This window comes from Heterodontus francisci, unplaced genomic scaffold (assembly GCF_036365525.1).
Source record: "Heterodontus francisci isolate sHetFra1 unplaced genomic scaffold, sHetFra1.hap1 HAP1_SCAFFOLD_43, whole genome shotgun sequence".
NCBI classification, from domain to species: domain Eukaryota; kingdom Metazoa; phylum Chordata; class Chondrichthyes; order Heterodontiformes; family Heterodontidae; genus Heterodontus; species Heterodontus francisci.
In genome coordinates, this window is record NW_027141852.1 from 5,711,553 (window position 1) to 5,727,169 (window position 15,617).

At 44.9% G+C, this 15,617-nt stretch overlaps 1 non-coding gene across 1 annotated transcript; it reads left to right on the plus strand.

Moving 5' to 3' along the window:
- Positions 1-378: 378 nt before the first annotated feature.
- trnat-ugu (transfer RNA threonine (anticodon UGU)) lies at positions 379-452 on the plus strand. The gene has a single exon. It is a non-coding gene; the product is annotated as a tRNA-Thr (tRNA).
- Positions 453-15,617: the final 15,165 nt, after the last annotated feature.

A 15,617-nucleotide genomic window follows, 5' to 3' on the forward strand; every position in this document is an offset into this window, starting at 1 on the left:
TTTATTTCATGACTAGTTAAAACTTGTTCTGTAATAAACTGATAATTTTGCTGTTCGTTAAAGAAACCTGGTCAGTGTCTTCTATTCTGGGAAGAATAGAGTATATGATTGACTGTTTCAGGAAGTGGGAAAAGTTAAAATATATGTTGTGACCTGTGGAGAAGTGGGATGAGAATATATAGAAGGGTCTGAAGAAGGGTCATTGACCTAAAACGTTAACTCTGCTTCTCTCTCCACAGATGCTGCCAGACCTGATGAGTATTTCCAGCGGTTCTTGTTTTTATTTGAGATTTCCAGCATCTGCTGTATTTTGCTTTGATATTGTTATTATATGAGAATAAATAGTGCAGTCCTCTGATTTGAATTGTAATAACTTCTGGCTCTGTAGCTTAGTTGGTTAAAGCACCTGTCTTGTAAACAGGAAATCCTGGGTTCAATTCTCAATAGAGCCTTGTTTCACATTTGAGATGTAGTAGTTACTTTATCAATCGCTTCCATCTGTGTCTTCTGACCTTGAAGTGAGTATTCAAATTACATGATGAATTTTCATCACAGGAGAAAACAGCCTTTGTGAAGGATGTGAGTTTGGAATGGCTGTTCCTCCTTGTACAGAAATCCAGTGCTGATATTTCAAAGGCAACTTCTTTGATCCAAATTTGTTCACAGTTGCATTCCCCTGGAAAACAGCTCGACATTAATGTCACTAAAGGAAAGTGTGACTGCGTTGTATGTTTCAGTGTTTGTGTTGTTATGTGTTGCTTTTAACTGAGACTGGGACATGACGCAAGTGGGAGGGTTGATCTGAGGTTTGGAATATTTGTCAGTCAGGAACAAGAAAAATCAAAGGAACCAAATAAGAAAACCTATGTCTCATGTGGTTCCCGAGAAACGGTGAGAAGATATTATACTTTGTTCTGTTCAATACAGCTGTGTGAACTTTAACCTTTCCTGCCTTTTATAAACAGTATTTGAAGTGTCTCGGTAACAATGTTCAGTGTTGATGAGAGTGGGGTCTGGGTGAGCATCTGGTGAGTGTGACAGGGTCAGGACTGGATGCAGGAAGTTCTCTGACAGTCTCTCTCTCTCTCTCTCTCTCTCTCTCTCTCTCTCTCGCTGATGGGTTTGAGTTGATTTTCAACTGGCAGCTGTTGGTGTTTCGATAAATCAAGTTCCCTCCACCCATTTTCTTGGACAGACAGTGTAGTATAAGGATGTAAAGGGTTAATGCTGAAGACATTGGGATCAATCACTCCCACTGTCAAAGTGATGATGTAACAGTCACATGAGATGAAGTTTGGGAGAAGAGAGAGCAGCACCAAGGATGCTAGCTTAGGAGGCTTGATGAGTGTGTATATAGTATTGAGTAAATTAGAAAAGAGTTCTCAGTTCTTTCAGCAGGAAATATGTCCCGAAAATATCGAGAAACTCACAATTTTATTATTCAGGAGTCGGAACACAGATATTAATTCCAAGTGACCGTTCTGGGTTCATTTAACAAAAAAAGGTAGAGAATAATATTGCCCACTGATTGAAATCCCCCAGTGAGGAGACAGTTAAACAGGTGATCTGTTGGGGCATCCTTCGATCCAAGGTTTCTGCAGCATTTAATCTCCCTTTTTGATGAAATTCTCTGTTATTTGCAACTTTTTTTTTATCCAGCTTTGATGGGCGAGTGAAAAAACTGAAAAAACTGAACAGTTCCATCCTTTCTTTTCTTCCTTCTTCCCTTCTTTCCATCAATTTCTCTTTTCTGTCCCAGATCAATATAATGATGAAAATCCCAATTTACTCAGCTGTTTCTGGTGTTTTATCCATTCCAATCAAAGTCAACGTTCCAATCAAATCTATTTGTTATTCCACAGTGTCTCTCCATGTGTTTTACTCTGTTGTATTCTCTCACAGTCTGTTTGATGATCAATGTTATATCTCACTCTCTGTTCTGGTGAAGATCAGAAGCAGTGATATCCATTTTCACCACCCACCAAGTCGGCCTGAGGCTGTGGCTCGCCGATCATGTGGAGTTAGGAACATAGGAACATAGGAGCAGGAGTCGGCTATTCAGCCCATCGAGCCTGCCCCGCCATTCAATATGATCATGGCTGATCATCCACTTCAATGTCCTTTTCCCCACACTTTCCTCATATTCCCTTATGTCATTTGTATTTAGAAATCTGTTAATCTCTGCTTTAAACATACTCAATGACTGAGCTTCCACAGCCCTCTGGGGTACAGAATTCCAAAGATTCACAACCCTCTGAGTAAATAAATTTCTCCTCATCTCTGTCCTAAGTGGCTTCCCCCTTATTTTGTAATTGAGCCCCTGGTTCTCGACTCCCCATCCAGATGAAACATCTTAGCTGCATCTACCCTGACTGTCCTTTAAGTATTTTGTAGGTTTCAATGAGATCACCTCTCATTCTTTGAAACTCTAGAGAATACAGTCCCAGTTTCCCCAATCTCTCTTCATAGAACAGTCCCACCATCCCAGGAACAAGTCTGATGAACCTTCGTTGAACTCCCTCCATGGCAATAATATCCTTCCTAAGGTAAGGAGACCAAAACTGCACACAGTACTCCAAGTGCGGTCTAACCAAGGTTCTATACAATTGAAGCAAGAATTCACTAATCCTGTACTCAAATCCTCTTGTGATAAAGGCTAACATACTATTACCTTTCCTAATTGCTTGCTGCACCTGCATGTTAGCTTTCAGTGACTTATTGACATGGACACCCAGATCACCCTTATATTCTATACCTCAGCTAATAAAGGAAAGGATTCCATTTACCTGCTGAACCACCTTATTCACCTGTCCTGCTACCTTCAGGGATCTGTGGACATTCACTCCAACGTCCCTCACTTCCTCTGCACTGTTCAGTGTTCTCCCATTAATTGTGTATTCCTTTGCCTTTTTTGACCTCCCAAATGCATCACCTCACCCTTGTCCAATTTGAATTCCATTTACCACTTCTCTGCCCACCTGACCAGTCTATTGATATCTTCCTGCAGTGTACAGCTATCCTCCTCCCTATCAACAACACGGACAATTTTCGTGTCATCTGCAAACATCTTGATTGTGCCCTCTACATTTATGTCCATATCATTAATATATGCCACAAAAAGCAGGGGACCTAGTTCTGAGCCCTGTGGAACACCACTGGAAACAGTCCTCCAATTGCAAAAACACCTGTAACCAATTCCTTCTTGTTTCCTGCCACTGAACCAATTTTGTGTCCAGCTTGCTACATTCCCCTGGATCCCATGTGCTTTTACTTTTTTTAACCAGTTTGCCATGTGGGACCTTGTCAAAAGTCTTGCTAAAATCCATGTAGATCAGATCAACTGCACTATCCTCATCAATCCTCCTTGTTACTTCTTCAAAAACATTCAATCAAGATAGTCTCAGACAGGAGCTTCCCTTAACAAATCCATGCTGACGATACTTGATTAATCTGAGCCTTTCTAAGTGACAGTTTATCCTGTCTCTCAGAATTAATTCCAATAATTCGCCCACTATTGAGGTTAGGCTGACTGGCCTTTAATTATTTGGTCGATCACTCGCTTCCTTTTTCAAGAATGGTGCAATGTTAGCAATAAAAACAAAAAGTGCTGGACATACACAGCAGGTCTGGCAGCATCTGTGGAGAGAGAAACAAAGTTAACATTTCAGGTCAGTGACCTTTCATCAGAACAGAAACGTTAACTTTGCTTCTCTCTCCACAGTTGCTGCCAGATCTGCTGTGTATTTCCAACGCAACTAGTTTTTATTTCAGATTTGCAGCATCTGCAGAATTTTGCTTTTTTTGCAGTGTTCCGAGACCTCCAATCCTCTGACATCACACCCGTATCCAGTGAGGGATTGGGAACTTTTAACAGCCTGGGGGACATTTCATCCGGCCCTGATGATTTATCCACTTTCAAGGATGCTAATCCCATTTATACTTCTTCTCTCCCTCAGTTTATCATGTCCAATACTTCACACTCCTTCTCCTTAATTACAATATCTGCATCACCCCCTCATTTGCGAAGACAGTAAAATATTCATTAATAAACATACCAACATCTTCCACACTGACACATAGGTTACATTTTTAGGTCTTTGATGGGCCCTACTCTTTCCTCAGTTGCCTCTGACTGCAATGTATTGATGAAACATCTTTGGATTTGTTTTGATTTTGCTTGTCAATATTCTTTCATGATCTCTGTTTGTTCTTCATCGCTACTCCCAAATACCTCCAGTCATTTCAAAACACAACTTATCAGAAGGGGAATTTGAACCCACCCCTGCAGAGAGAATTGTGATCTGAATGAACCGTCTCAGACTGCTCGACCATCCTGACTACCCCATGTGTATGTTTAATGCTGACGAAATTATCCATTCATTGTGAAAGTATTTGTGAGATTGTGGAAATGTCTGGAAGAGGAAAGACCAATGGGAAAGCTCGGTCCAAGGCCAAGTCTCGCTCCTCCCGGGCTGGACTGCAGTTCCTGGTGGGCCGTGTTCACAGGCTCCTGAGAAAGGGTAACTATGCTGAGCGTGCCAGAGCCCAGGTCTATCTGGCTGCTGTGCTCGAGTATCTGACCGCTGAAATCCTCGAGCTTGGTGGTAACGCGGCCCGGGACAACAAGAGGACCCGCATCATCCCCAGACACCTACAGCTGGCCGTCCTCAATGACGAGGAGCTCAACAAGCTGCTGGGAGGGGTGACCATCGTTCAGGGTAGGGTGCTGCCTAATATCCAGGCCGTGTTGCTGCCCAAGAAAACCAGCACTCCGGGCACCAAAACCAAGTCAATCTGCCAGGATTTTTTCAAATACTCAAAGGCTCTTTTCAGAACCACCCACAGTATCTGAAAGGGCTGATTACTGTCTGAAGTCTGCTGTACCCGCACCTCTGTCTATCCCTCTTCATCTGGAACAACCAACGTTATCTTCCATTCCTTTCACCATTATGTGTTTAACGAGCTTCTCCTTATAGTCAGTCCAATATCAATGTACTAATGAAATGATCTGTGACAGTACTGGCAATTTCCATAGAATAATAGAAAAATTTGGGCACAGAAGGAGCCCATTCAGCCCATCATGTTTGCTCTGGCCGAAAAAACTAGCCACCCAATCTATTCCCACCTTCCAGCACCTGATCCGTAGACTTGCAGGTTGCAGCACTTCAGGTGCATGTCCAGGTATTTTTAAATAAGTTGAGGGTTTCTGCCTCCACCACCATTCCTGGCAGCGAATTCCAGACACCCACCACCCTCTGGGTAAAAACGTTTCCCCTCATGTCCCCTCTAATCCTTCTACCAATCACCTTAAATCTGTGCCCCCTGGTAACTGATCTCCCCACCAGGGGAAACAGGTCCTTACTGTCCACTCTGTCTAGGCGCCTCATAATTTTGTACACCTCATTCAAGTCACCCCTCAGACTCCTCTGTTCTGAGGAAAACAACCCAAGCCGCTCCAATATTTGCTCATAGCTGCAACTTTCCAGCCCTGGCAACGTTCTTGTAAATCTCCTCTGTACTCTCTCCAGAGCAATTATGTCCTTTCTGTAATGTGATGACCAGAACTGTACGCAATACTCCAGCTGTGGCCTAACCGCCGTTTTATGCAGTTCTAGCACTACATCCCTGCTTTTCTATTCTATACCTTGGCCAATAAAGGAAAGCATTCTATATGCCTTCTTCACCACTCTATCTACCTGTCCTGCCACTTTCAGTGACCTGTGGACATGCACTCCAAAGTCTCTCACTTCTTCTACCCCTCTCAATATCTTCCCGTTTATTGTGTATTCCCTTGCTTTGTTTGCCCTCCCCAAATGCATTCCCTCACACTTCTCCAGATTGAATTCCATTTGCCATTTTTCCGCCCACTCAACCAATCCATTCATATCATTCTGATGTCTACAGCTATCCTCCTCACTATCAATTACACGGCCAATTTTTGTGTCATCAGCAAATTTCCCAATCATACCTCCCACATTTAATTCCAAATCATTAATATATACCACAAACAGCAAGGGACCCAACACTGAGCCCTGTGGAATGCCACTGAAAACTGCTTTCCATTCGCAAAAACATCCGTCGATAACTATCCTTTGTTTCCTGTCACTGAGTCAATTTTGGATCCAACCTGCCACATTCCCCTGTATTCCATGGGCTTTCATTTTACTGACCAGTCTGCCATGTGGGACCTTACTAAAATCCATGTAGACCACATCCACCACACTATCCTCATCAATGTTCCTTGTTACTTCCTCAAAAAACTCAATCAAGTTCGTGAGACATGACCTTCCCTTAACAAATCCATGTTGACTATCCCTGATTAATCCGAGCCTTTCTAAGTGGCAGTTTATCCTGTCCCTCAGAATTGATTCTAATAATTTACCCACCACCGAGGTCAGACTGACCGGTCTATAATTATTTGGCCTATCCCTCACATCCTTTTTAAATAATAGTACAACGTTCGCAGACCTCCAATCCTCCGGCACCTCCCCCATATCCAGTGAGGATTTGAAGATGATCCTCAGCGCATCCACTATTTCCTCCCTGGCTTCCTTTAACAACCTCAGATGCAAACCATCCGGCCCTGGTGATTTATTCATTTTGAAGGATGTCAGACTCTCTAGTACTTCCACTCTCATTATGCTTATCGTATCTAATATTTCACACTCCTCTTCTTTGTCTGCATCATCCCTCTCCTTTGTGAAGGCAGAGACAAAAACTCATTAAGAACCCCACACACACCTTCTGCATCCACTCATACGTTCCCTTGTACATCTCTGATAGGCCGTACCCTTTACTTAGTTATCCTCTTGCTCTTAATGTACTGATCGAACATCTTTGCGGTTTCCTTCAAGTAGTTGTAACCAGTCCACATCCACCAAGTCACCTCTCAGTTTTGTAAAATTTGCCTTCCCCCAATTTAGAACTTTTACTTCTGTTGTATCTTTGTCCTTTTACATGATTATGCCAAAACTAATTGCAGTATGGTCACTCGGGGTGGTGGTGGCGTAGTGGTCTTGTCAGTGGACTTGTCAGTGGATTAGTAACCCAGACACCTAGGGTATTGCTCAGGGGACGTGGGATCAAATCCCACCATTGAAATTTAAATCCAAATAATAAATCTGCAATTAAAAAGCAAGTCTAATGATGGCCATGAAACCATTGTTGATGGTTGTAAAAACCCATCTGGTTTACTAATGCCCTTTAGGGAAGGAAATCTGCTGTTCTTGTCTGGCCTGCATGTGACTGCAGACCCACAGCAATGTGTTTGACTCTTACATGCCCTCTGAAATGGCCGAGCGAGCCACTCAGTTGAAACTAAACACTACGAAGTCAATAAAAAGGAATGAAAGCAGACGGACCACCCGGCGTCGACCTGGGCACCAGAAATGACAATGGTAAACCCAGCGCTGTCGACCCTGCAAAGTCCTCCTTAGTAACATCTGGTGGCTTGTGTTAAGTTGGGAGAGCAACAGCCTGACATAGTCATACTCACAGAATCATACCTTGCAGGCAATGTCGCAGACACTGCCATCACCATCCCTGGGTATGTCCTGTCCCAGGGGCAGGACAGACTCACCAGAGGTGTCGGTACAGTAGAGAGGGAATTGCGCTGGAAGTCCTCAACATCGACTCTGGACCCCATGAGGTCTCATGGCATCAGATCAAACAATGGACAAGGAAACCTCCTGCTGATTATCACCTACTGCCCTCCCTCAGCTGATGAGTCAGTACTCCTCCATGTTGAACAGCACTTGGAGGAAGCACTGAGGGTGGCAAGAGCACAGAATGTACTCTGGGTGGGGGACTTCAATGTCCATCACCAAGAGTGGCTCGGGAGCATCTCTACTGGCCGAATCCTAAAGGACATATCTGCTAGTGCTGCTTGATGGCAATGTTGATGACACCTTCCATCACTTTAGGCCCCATAAGTCTACTCTCAATCATCAGTAAAATGATGGAAGGTGCCATCAAGCGGCACTTGCTTAGCAATAACCTGCCTCAGTGACACTCAGTTTGGGTTCTGCCAGCGCCACTCAGCTCCTGACCTCATGACAGCCTTGGTTCGAACATGGACAAATGAGGTGAGGTGTGAGTGATTGCCTTTGACATCAAGGCAGTATTTGACCGAGTATGGCATCAAGGAGCCCGAGCAAAACTGAGGTCAATGGGAAAACCCTCCACTGGCTGGAGTCATACCTAGCGCAAAGGAAGATGGTTGTGGTTGTTGGAGGTCAATCATCTGAGCTCCAGGACATCACTGCAGGCGCTCCTCAGGGTAATGTCCTCGGCCCAACCACCTTCAGCTGCTTCATCAATGACCTTCCTTCAATCATAAGGTCAGAAGTGGGGATGTTCGCTGATGATTGCACAATGTTCAGTACCATTCATGACTCCTCAGATACTGAAGCATTTCTGTGTAGAAATGCAGCAAGACATGGACAATATCCAGGATTGGGCTGATAAGCGGCAAGTAACATTCGGGCCGCACAAGTGCCAGGCATTGACCATCACCAACAAGAGAGAATCGAACTAACTCCCCTTGACATTCAATGGCATTACCATTGCTGAATCCCCCACTATCAACATCCTAGGTGCACCATTGACCAGAAGCTGAACTGGAGTAGCCATATAAATACCGTGGCTACAACAGCAGGTCAGAGGCTAGGAATGCTGAGGCAAGTAACTCACCTCCTGACTCCCCAAAGCCTGTCCACCATCGACAAGGCACAAGTCAGGAGTGTGTTGGAATAGTCTCCACTTGCCTGGATAGGTGCAGCTCCAACAACACTCAAGAAGCTCAACACCATCCAGGACAATGCAGCCCACTTGATTGGCACCCCATCTACAAACATTCTCTCCGTCCACCACCGACGCACAGTGGCAGCAGTGTGTACCATCTACAAGATGCACTGCAGCAATGCACCAAGGCTCCTTGAACAGCACCTTCCAAACCTGTGACCTCTGCCAACTAGAAGTACAAGGGCAGAAAATGCATGGGAACACCACCACCTGCAAGTTCCCCACCAGGAAACACACCATCCTGACTTGGAACTATATCGCTGATCCTTCACTGTCACTGGGTCAAAATCCTGGAACTCCATTCTGAATAGCACTGTGGGTGCACCTACCCCAAATGGACTGCAGCGGTTCAAGAAGGCAGCTCACCACCACCTTCCCAAGGGCAATTAGGGATGGGTAATAAATGCTGACCAGGCCAGCGACGCCCAAAATCCCATGAATGAATAAAAAAAAGCTATCTCCAAAATGGTCACCCACTGCTACTTGCCCAGCTTCATTACTGAAGACTCGCTCTAGAATTGTGCCCCCTCTCATTGGACTTGTGATGTGCTGGCTAATAAAGTTCTCTTGAATGCAGTTCAGGAATTTTGTGCCCTTCACACTGTTTGTATCCCAGTTGATATTGGGATAGTTGAAATCCCCAACTATTATTTCCCTTTAGTTTTGCACTCAGAAATTGGCCGACATATTTCTTCTTCTATCTCTCTCTCACTATTTGGGGGTCTACAGTACACTCCTAGTAGTGTGGCTGCCCCTTTTTTATTTCTGAGCTCCACCCATATGGCCTCATTTGATGATTCATTCAGCATATAATCCCTCCTCAAAGCTGTATGCCATCCTTAACTAATAATGCTACACTCCCACCTTTTTTATCCCTATGCCACATGAAAACTCTATATCCAGAGATGTTGAGCTGCCATTCTTGCCCTCTTTAAGCCAAGTTTCCCTTATTGCAATGATATTGTGTTACCATGTGTGGGCACAATGGCGCAGTGGTTAGCACCACAGCTCGAGGAACCCGGGTTCGATTCTGGGTACTGCCTGTGTGGAGTTTGCAAGTTCTCCCTGTGGGTTTTCGTCGGGTGCTCCGGTTTCCTCCCACAGCCAAAGACTTGCAGGTTGATAGGTAAATTGGCCATTGTAAATTGCACCTTGTGTAAGTAGGTGGTAGGTAATATGGGATTACTGTAGGCTTAGTATAAATGGGTGGTTGTTGGTCAGCACAGACTCAGTGGGCCAAAGGGCCTGTTTCAGTGCTGTATCTCTAAATAAAAATAAAAAGTGTGATGTTACTTTATCAGCACAAGCTTGGAGGGCCGAATGGCCTGTTCCTGTGCTGTATTGTTCTATGTGTCTATCTGTGCCCTCAGCTCATCAGCTTTATTTACAAGATGAATATACATACAAGTATAAAAATTAGGAGCAGGAGTAGGCCATTCGACCCCTAGACCCTGCTTCCCCATTCAATAAGTTCACGGCTGAACTGATTACTCCACATTCTCGCCTACCCCTGATAACCTTTCACCCCTTTGCTTCTCAAGAATCGATGTCCCTCTGCCTTAAAAATATTCATAGTCTCTGCTTCCACCGCCTATTGAGGAAGAGAGTTCCAAAAACTCACCACCCTCTGAGGGAAAAAAATTCTCCTCATCTCTGTCTTAAATGGGTGACCCCTTATTTTTTAACAGTGACTCCTAATTCCAGATTCTCCCACAAGGGGAAACATCCTTTCCACATCCACCCTGTCAAGACTCCTCAGGATCTGATATGTTTCAATCAAGTTGCCTCCTTAAATACATAAATATCCTTTAACACTGCCAAATTCCTCTGCTGCACACATTTTAAACTTTGCTTCTTCTGCCTTTCAGAGTCATTCGCTAATTTTCTGCCTCCCGTTCCCTGCCCTGAAATTGCCCTGTCTGAAACTGCCCTCAGGTTCCCATCAAGCTGCCAAATTAGTTTAAACAATCCCCAACAGCACCTGCAAGGATATTCATCCTGGTCCTGTTCAGGTGTGGACGGTTCGACTTATATAGGTCCTACCTTCCCCAGAACTGGTCCCAATGCCCCAGAAATCGGAAGCCCTCCTTCCTGCACCATCTCTCCAGCCATGCATTCATCTGGTGTATTCTCCTATTTCTATACTCACTAGCATGTGGCCTTGGGAGTAATTTGGAGATTACTACCTTTGAGGTCCTGCTTGCTAATCTCTTTCCTAACTCCCTAAACTCAGCCTGAAGGATCTCATCCCTCTTTCTTCCTATATCGTTGGTACCAATGTGGACCACGACCTCTGGCTGTGCATCCTTGCCCTCCAGAATGCTCTGTAGCCAGTGATATCCAAGATCCTTGCACCAAGGAGGAAACCTGGTTTGCGAGCACTGAAATACCTATCTGTTCCCCTAACTATACAATCCCCTACCAGTCTTGCTCTCTTGTATTTTCTACTCCCTCCCTGCACAGCTGAGCCACCCATGGAGTTCTGGTCATGACTCTCACTGCACTCTCCAGAGGAACCCTCTCTCCCATCAGTACTCAGAACTGAATACCAGTTAGAAATTGGGATGCCCTCCAGGGACTCCTGCACTACCTGCCTTGACCTTCTTGTCTGTCTGGCAAACTCCCAATCCCTCTCAGCCTTTGCTCTCTTCAGCACTGGGGTGACAACCTGCTGAAAAGTCCTATCCACGTAGTTCTCTGCCTTGCGGATGCACAACACTGACTCCAGTTGCTGCTCGAGTTCTGAAACCTGGAGCTCAAGCTTCTGCAGCTGGTGACACTTCCTGCAGATGTGTTTGTCAAGGACACATGGTGCATCCATGACTTCCCACATACCACAGGAGGCACATTCCACTTGGCCGAGCTGCCCTGCCATTACTTAGCTTTGCAAACTAATTGTTGCTCGTGTAATAAATGTAATAAGTAGAATTATTTACCAGTTACTCACCAATCAGCTTCTTCCCCTGTACCATGGAGGCTGAAAAGGCAGAAAAGAAATGACCAAACAGCACCTCCTTCCCCTAGTCAGTGAAGTCCCTCACACATCAACTCACAGCTTTCCACTCTGTCCAAACAGCACTTTCTAATTAGTAATTATTATAAATTACACTAACTAAAACATTAGTAACCTGACCGATTACAAGGTAGCTATTTGAGCGTTTTTAAACAAAGAGCTTTTTTCCCTATCCTGATTTCAGGTCCCACTCTGGACACTTGCTTTTGATTCCAGGACACTGAGGGCAGGGTGCTGCCGAATATGCAGGCCGTGCTGCTGCCCAAGAAAACCAGCGCTCCGGGCACAAAAACCAAGTCAATCTGCCAGGATTTTATCAAATACCCAAAAGCTCTTTTCAGATCCACCCACAGTATCTGAAAGGGCTGATTACTGTCTGAAGTCTGCTGTACCCACACCTCTGTCTATCCCTCTTCATCTAGAACAACCAGCGTCATCTTCCATTCCTTTCACCATCATGCGTTTAACTCGCTTCTCCTTATAGACAGTCAGATATCAATGTAATAATGAAATGATCTGTGTCAGTGCTGGCCATTTCCCTGTCGTGATTTCAGACCCCACTCTGGACACTTGTTTCCCATTCCAGGGCCTTCTTGTATTAATATTCAGCACCACCTGTCAGTCAGAAACTTGTCTCAATGAACCGATCCTTTTACTGAACTTCCAACTGCTGCTGTCTATTTCTCGAAGGAGAGAGCAGCTCACTGTGTAAGGATGTGAGGGGAATGTAACCCGGCTGCTGGTGAGAAGGTCCCGTCTTCTCAATCAAAAGCCTTTTATTTTACTTCAGTGATTCCCAGATTCCCAGCTGGTCCGTTGAGGATTTTGTTTTCACAGAAATAACTTGTTAAATACAAATCTGATTCCAACACATCAGTAACAGGACAGAATGGGAACCTTTTAAAAGGATGAAGCAACTATTTCAGTGGCTTCTCACTGTCCCCCTGATGCCTGTGTGAAGGGGAATTACCAATAGTCTGTAATTAATTACTTCCACACCGAGTTTGAGTTATTTGTCGCGTGAAAGATTGCTGAACTGAGTCTTTTTCTGTCAGTTACAGATAAGAAGTTGACAAAAATTGGCAAAATAAAGCTGTTCATAAAATAGCGCCAGCAATTTGAGTCGGTAAAAGCAGAATTGTGTTTTAAAAGCTTTTTTTTAAATCATGATGGGAAAATAGATTGTTATGTACTTTTCCAGTTGATCACTTCTTTTCCACAGTGAAATTGGCGGCTTTCACGAATTCAAATATTCTGCCAGGTTGACAGGTTCAGCCAATGATTTGCTGTATTTTGTGCTTCGAGGTTCTCCGATTGGATCGTTCATTTTATCTAATGGCCGTTGGCCTAATGGGTAAGGCGTTTGATTTCAGTGTATTTCACGATGTTATCAGAAGATTGCAGGTTCGAGTCCTGGCACGGTCATTTTGACCCAAAGGGATTATGCAGGGCTTTGGGGATCGAGTCGGGGACTGAACAGATTGGAAACCCGACATGGACTTGATAGGGCGAATGGCCTCCTCATGTGCTGTCACCGACTTTATGAGAAGAGGGTGACCAATCAGAAGTGGGCTGGCGTTACAGCGGGCTCAAACTGCAGGAATTCCAGGTCCCTGAATGACTGAGCTGAAACTGATCAGTTTCACTGCAGGAAACACCGTCTCGGGGGAAATAACATCACAAATAATTCCATTTGACTAATTATTCAATTATCAAACAATGGGCAGATGTGAAGGTGTGATGTTACTTTTCACTGTGAGGGGAGAATCCGCCATCTGGATAAATCAGCAACTTTATAACATCGTCTGTACGTTTAGAAAAGAAACGATGAAAACTCTCCCCATAACCCTGGTGCAGTGGAAAGGCTCAATTCAGAGATTGGAATATAACGAGAGCACAACATAAATCATTAAGTGTTATTTCCGGCATAAAACACACCCCAGCTCCCGTTCCCAGATCACTGCTGTCCCTATGAGGCGGTGGGTGACTCTGAAAAGAGACTTTGTTTTGTGTTTGAGAGAAATGGTCGAGTTTTTTGACTGCCGAATCCACAGGGAGTGCGGCCCTGCCGTTTCAGAGCAGACACCACATGGTTACATCTTGCGCTTGACCTGCTCAGTGCAGGTGACCACTTCACTGACGCTGCATTCTGCAGGAAAACCACAAAGATCCTCCCAGGCAGTGTAACTCATCTTCCCAGAATCTCCATACCAGATTGAAACAGAAAACACAAAGACAGTGAGAAAGTTCCAGAGAGTTACTGAGCATTAAAACCAATGAAATAAACCAATTCTAGAGAGATGTTGGTGCAGCTTTTTTAGAGAGATTGTGGGTGGCTCTTAAAAGAGCCGTTGTGTTTCCAGTGTTTTCACTACATGGTGGAGTTTTACTTGGAGTTGATGTACTTGGTCACTCACTTTGTCCCTTCTCACATTCCGAGCGCTTTGTTGGGTGGAAATGTTTCTTCAGGCAGTTTCAACAGCTCAGAGTCGACATTGAGTTAGAAACCAGAAATGAGAGTACGGGACACAGACAAGGAATTGAGGCTGAACCTTTATAAATCTCACTGGTTATAGGCCTCAGCTCGAGCATTGTGTCTAATTCCATGTTCCACACTTTAGCAGGAATGTCAAGGCCGCAGAGAGGGCACAGAGGAGATTTACTAGAATGGTATCAGAGATACAAGAATTCAGCTAATGTGGAAAGAATAGGGGTCTAGGGTGTGTGAAGCAGGGGTCCTTCTTCTTAGAGCAGAGATGTTAATGAGGCAGTTAATAGCTGTGTTCAACATTGTGAAGAGTTTTTATAAGAACAAAGAAGTTTGACTACAATTAGACAGAGCCTTGGTGAGATCACACCTGGAGAACTGTGTACAGTTTTGGTTCCCCTTATCTAACGAAGGACATTCTTGCCTTGAAGTGTAACAAAGTGTCACTCGATTGCTTCCTGGGATGAGGGAATTGTCCGATGAGAAGAAATTGAGTCGACAAGGCCGATATTCCTCGTACTCGGCCCTGTGGGACTGGGTCGGCCCGGACCTGCTGGAAGTATACGAGAGTATGCTCCTGGCTGGCAGCATGTCAGAATCCATGAGGAAAGGCATCATCACCCTCATTTACAAGCGGAAGGGGGAGAGGGCAGAAATCAGCAATTGGCGGCCCATCTCACTGCTTAATGTTGACTACAAGATTCTGTCCAAAGTCATAGCCAGTCAAGTCAAGTCTGCTCTGGAGTTGGTGATCCACCATGATCAGACCTGTACTGTACCCGGCAGGAAGATCTCTGATAGTCTCGTGCTACTCAGGGATACGATCGCCTACGTACGGGACAGGAGGGTGGACACCTGCCTCATCAGCCTGGACCAGGAGAAGGCTTTTGACAGGATATCGCACACCTACATGATGGATGTGCTTTCCAAAATGGGGTTTGGGGAGGGAATCTGCAATTGGATCAAACTGCTCTACACAAACATCAGTAGCGCAGTCTCAATCAACGGGTGGGAATCGGAAAGTTTCCCGATCAAATCTGGAGTCAGACAGGGCTGTCCTCTCTCCCCGGTCTTGTTTGTTTGCTGTATTGAACCCTTTGCTGAGTCTATTTGGAAGGATGCGAGCATAAGAGGGTTGACAATCCCAGGCAGCGGAGGCACTCAGGTCAAAACCTCCCTGTACATGGATGATGTCGCCGTCTTCTGCTCGGATCCGCTGTCCGTGCGCAGACTGATGAGCATCTGCGACCAGTTCGAACTGGCCTCGGGAGCCAAAGTTAACCACGGCAAGAGCGAGGCCATGTTCTTTGGGAA